The sequence below is a fragment of the Vitis riparia genome, chromosome 4 (assembly GCF_004353265.1).
Source record: "Vitis riparia cultivar Riparia Gloire de Montpellier isolate 1030 chromosome 4, EGFV_Vit.rip_1.0, whole genome shotgun sequence".
Taxonomy (NCBI): domain Eukaryota; kingdom Viridiplantae; phylum Streptophyta; class Magnoliopsida; order Vitales; family Vitaceae; genus Vitis; species Vitis riparia.
In genome coordinates, this window is record NC_048434.1 from 243,286 (window position 1) to 248,581 (window position 5,296).

General features: G+C 35.4%; 1 pseudogene; it reads left to right on the forward strand.

The window, feature by feature from the left end:
- Nucleotides 1-523: 523 nt before the first annotated feature.
- On the forward strand, nucleotides 524-2,384 carry LOC117912648 (annotated as a pseudogene).
- Nucleotides 2,385-5,296: the final 2,912 nt, after the last annotated feature.

Genomic DNA, 5,296 nt, shown 5'->3' on the forward strand with positions numbered 1-5,296 from the left:
GAAACCTAATCGAGCATCTTTACCATTGTTAGCAACTCATGATACTAGCTAACAACTGTGAATGCCTACTTTTCTAAGTTTTCCCTATTAACTTACAATGACCTACTCTCATATGGTTCTACTAATTGTCTGGATAGTAAATACACAGCTCCGCTAAATCTATGAACTAATCCTAAAATATTACAGCAACAACCCTCAACCAAGGAAAAGTGCAAACTACCTCGTTAATGTAAGGTAAACACCTAAGGAATCCTTGAGAAAATTTGTTTATTTATTCATATCAGAAATAGTGCAAGTAGAAAGCAATGATCAAAGAACTATGACAAAGGCCTTTAGAAAAGCCTTGTCTACAAGAAGTTCACTACTCGGGTCATTAGTAAGGGATAACCTTCCCCACGTACCAGATCAAGCTAGATGAACAACTTGAATTAAACCTTACAAAAAAAGCTACGATATCACAAAAAAGCTCATTGCCACCAATAACAATTTTTCTGGTCCAATTCCTGCCGGGATATCTTCTTTGATGAATCTAGTTGGGTTATATTTGAGCAATAACAGGTTTTATGGTCCGATTCCTGCCGGGATATTTTCTTTGGTGAATCTAACTAAGTTAGATGTGAGCAATAACAGGATTTCTGGTCCAATTCCTGCCGGGATATCTTCTTTGGTGAATCTAGTTGAGTTAGATGTGAGCAATAACATGTTGTCTGGTTCAATACCTGCTGGAATATCATCTTTGTTGCTTCTATCGGTGTTCAAGGCAAGCAATAATCTATTTTCAGGAGAAATTCCAGTGGAATTGACTAGTCTTCCATCCATATATATTCTGTCGCTTGATGGGAATCAATTGTCAGGCCAACTTCCTCATGATATAGTCTCCTGGAAGTCACTATTTGCTTTGGATTTGTCAACAAATCATCTCTCTGGCCCAATTCCAAAGGCCATTGGATCTTTACATAGCCTCGTGTTTCTTGACCTATCTGAAAACCAATTCTCAGGTGAAATCCCCCATGAATTCAGTCATTTCGTGCCTAACACCTTTAACCTTTCATCCAACAATCTATCTGGGGAAATCCCACCCGCCTTTGAAAAGTGGGAATATGAAAACAGTTTCTTGAACAATTCCAATCTGTGTGCCAATATTGAAATTCTGAAGAGTTGCTACTCTAAAGCCAGTAACTCCTCTAAATTGTCAACCATTTACCTAGTCATGATTATATCTTTCACCCTAACTGCTTCCCTGGTTATTGTATTTCTTATATTTTCCATGGTTCAAAAGTATCAAAGGTGGGACCAAGGGAGCAATGTTGAAACATGGAAGACGACATCCTTCCAAAAGTTTGATTTCACTGAATCCAACATATTGTCGAGTTTGGCACAAAATAGTTTAATTGGAAGTGGGGGGTCAGGGAAGGTATATCGTACCATCATTAACCATTCTGGTGACGTGGTCGCTGTTAAATGGATTTCGAATAATAGGCAACTAGGCCAGAACCTCGAGAAGCAATCCGTAGCAGAAGTCCAAATATTAGGTATGATACGCCATGCCAATATATTGAAGTTGCTATGCTGCATTTCGAGTGAAAGCTCAAAGATTCTTGTTTATGAGTACATGGAGAACCAAAGCTTAGATAGATGGTTTCATGGTAAGAAGAGGGTAGTGTCCTCAGTGGATTCAGTAAGTGATATTATCTTGGACTGGCCGATGAGGTTGCAAATTGCCATTGGAGCTGCTCGAGGTCTATGCTATATGCACCATGATTTCTCTCCCCCAGTCATTCATCGAGATGTGAAGTCCAGCAACATCTTATTGAATTCTGAATTTAATACAAAAATTGCAGATTTTGGATTGGCCAAAATGTTAGCAAAGCAAGCAGAAGACCCTGAAACAATGTCTGTGGTTGTAGGCACTTTCGGATATATTGCCCCAGGTAAAGATATTCCAGAGTCTCAAAATGTTCTTTATGTTTTCTCATTCCGATGATTTTAAAAACTTATCAAACAGTTGTTTTTCTTTCGGTTATTACAGAGCATGCTTATACAAGAAAGGCGAATAAGAAGATCGACGTCTACAGTTTTGGAGTTGTGCTTCTAGAGTTGGCCACTGGAAGAGAAGCCAATAGGGGGAACGAACATATATGAACCTTGCTCAATGGGCATGGCAGCACTTTGGAGAGGGAAAATCCATTGTGGAAGCACTGGATGAGGAGATCATGGAAGAATGCTTCATGGAAGAAATGATCATTGTGTTCAAACTAGGCCTCATGTGTACAAGCAAAGCACCTTCTGACAGGCCTTCCATGAGGGGGGTATTGCTAATTCTTGATCGACGTGGTCCTCAGCAAGGTCATGCTACAAAAAAAGGAACCCATCACTTTTCATGAAGTTAAATGTAGTTATTTAGAAGGTGTGCGTTGCAGAATTGAAGATACCAAGTAATCAACTCTACCTCTCTTGATATTGTCTAGCTAACTATTTGGATAGGTTGATTTTAAAAATAATTTTTTATTTTGATTTTGCAAAAAACAGAAATTATAAATTTAATTTATATAATGTAAACTAAATTTAATTCACGTCTTGTTGAAAATAAAAACAAAATTTTAATTACAAATAAATTAGACATAAATAGTTTTTAATAAAATATGAATATTAATAATAAAAATAAAATCATAAATTATATTTTTTATAAATATTATAAAAATATAGATATTAACATTAATTGATTTATTTTGTTAATAATAAAGAATAATTATTCAAAATTAATAATTATTAATATTATTTCATTTTAAATGAATATAAAAACAAATAAAAGTTAATTTTTTTAAGGTATAAATGAGTCGATTTTTTCATAATATGCATATGTTTATTACTCAATTACGAAGATGGCATTTTGAATTATTTAATTTAATTTATAATCAATTAATCAGTTTTTTAATTTCACATTATTCTTAAAAAATTACAAGATTCATTAAAGAACTTAAAGTATTAATTATGTCTATTATTTTTTATATGGAAGAATAGTTATCTATTTCACTTTATTTTTTAAAATTGTTTCTAAAGAACAATAATAAATAATGGTATAAATTTTTAAAAACAATTTTGTATTTAAGTTACACATCCATAAGTTTTTTTTATTTAGTAAAAAAAAAAAAACTCTCTAAGATTTTTTAAAAATGAAAATAAAAAATTATTTCAAACTATGTACAATGCAAAAAAAATTTTAAATAAAAAAAATATATTTTAAACTATATATATAGACATTATCGAAGAATTCTAGATGGAAGTATTCTCCTAAGGTGACAGAGGTGGTGAGCTTTTGTACCAAGAAGTCATCAACCTGTACAATCTTTTGTTTTCTTTTTCGGATATCGATGAATATTTTGCTCACGTTGTTCCTTCCTAGGAAGATTTAGGTATGGATCGATGAAATTCTTATTTCTTGTGAGGTCTTTTTCGTGTCACCAATGTCCAACTCTTTTCGCTATACAACATTGATTCATTATCAGAGCAGAAGTGAAGAAAAGTGTTTTGGCATGACACTCGTGTTTGCTTTGGTTTCAGTGACTCGCATTGGATAGTACTGGCTCATGCCCCCAGTGTCTTAGGTGGAACATGTAACGAAACAGGATCGAAAGACCCAAATGTAACTATAGCATGATTTGACTCTACTACTTCATCCAAATCCAGATGAATTCTTTCTTGCTTTGCAATGCTTTGCAAGTTTCATTATGAGATTTTTGAAAATGAAACATTCCTCTACTGGTTGACTAACAATTTGATGGTAATGACAGTAGTTCGGATCATTAACATGACTCATTTCTTCTGAACGCTTGCACTCAGGTAGCTCAATAACCTTTTTATGGAATAGGTCTTCCAACATGTTAGGCACATCAGAGTCAAGAAAATGATATTTCTTATCCTTTAATTCCTTCAAGGTGAATCGACGCCTCTCATTTTCTTGATTGGTCTAGTCTCTCTTACTTCCTTCTTTTTATCTCGCGCTAAGATTTTGATAGGCATTGTATTTACTGTCATTGACTCGTGGATGGGTTTTATGGAGGTCCAATCACTTGTTTTCTCATCATGTCTCTCTTTTTGCCGGTCAACAATTAATAAGGTCTTTTTAGCACCATGGTTAGCTATGTTAAGCTCCATGTCATGTGCTCAAGTAGTTAACTCTTCAAAAGTGTGAGGTCATATCCCTTGGAGGATGTACAAAACACCCCAATGCAATCCTTGTATGCACATTTCCATGGCTGATACCTCAAATAATCTATCTTTGTAGTCAAGGCTTAAGGAACACCAACGATTGATGTAGTTACGATCGACTCATCTTCCATTACTTAGTATTAGTAAGCTCCATCATGCTTATAGTTCGTCGGGTGCTATAGAAACGGTTGAGGAATTCGCGTTCCATTTGGTCCCAACTATCGATACACTTAGGTGTAAGGTCTATGTACTAATGAAAGCATTCTGTCAGAGGGAACGAACGAATTGTTTAACTAACAAGTCCCTATATGAACTTGCATTGTTACAAGTTTTAACGAAATGACATGTTGTTTTGGATTTCTCTTCCCATAAAATGATTGAAACTTTGGAGGTTGATAGCATACAGGCATATGTAGGTTATCAATCCTCTTAGTGTAAGGTTTAGAGTACATAAGTGTACTCTGTGAGGGTCCATCGTACTGCGCTCTAATGGTGTTAGTTATCATGTCCCGAAGTTGCTGGACAGATAACGACGCCATCAAGGCAAATTCCACCATTTTTCTTTCAACTTGCACTGTCCTAGATGCATGTGGTGCATCATCGAGAAGAGATGCAACATTCAAAAGGTGGTTAAGTCCTTGACTTCACTCACCTATATTTTGTACTTGTGCCCCAACCTTGTTTATGAGAGAGGCTATCTGCATATCATTCTCCTCGACTATCGTGGTGAATTTGGTAATGGTGTGAGTCATCTTTACCAATTGTTCCTCTACAGATGTAGTACCGACTGTCATTATCGGCATAGTCATTGAGATGGGAGAAATAAAAGAGTCGGAATGATTGAAGTAGTTTTCCTCATTTGACATTCCAATTGGTGATCCGGAGTGTGAGTTGGTGCTAGAGTTAGTATTGGTAATAAAGCAAGAAGACTCGTCCCTAAAGCCTTTTAGTGCTAAAGAGAGTTTTCCCCTACTATGAGGACTGTGGCTCTTTGCACCCGAGGAAGCCAAAGTGATGAATGGTTGGTGTTCATCATGTGTCCTTACTGGTTTTAATAGACAAGTAGACCTGTTTATTTCATTGAAAG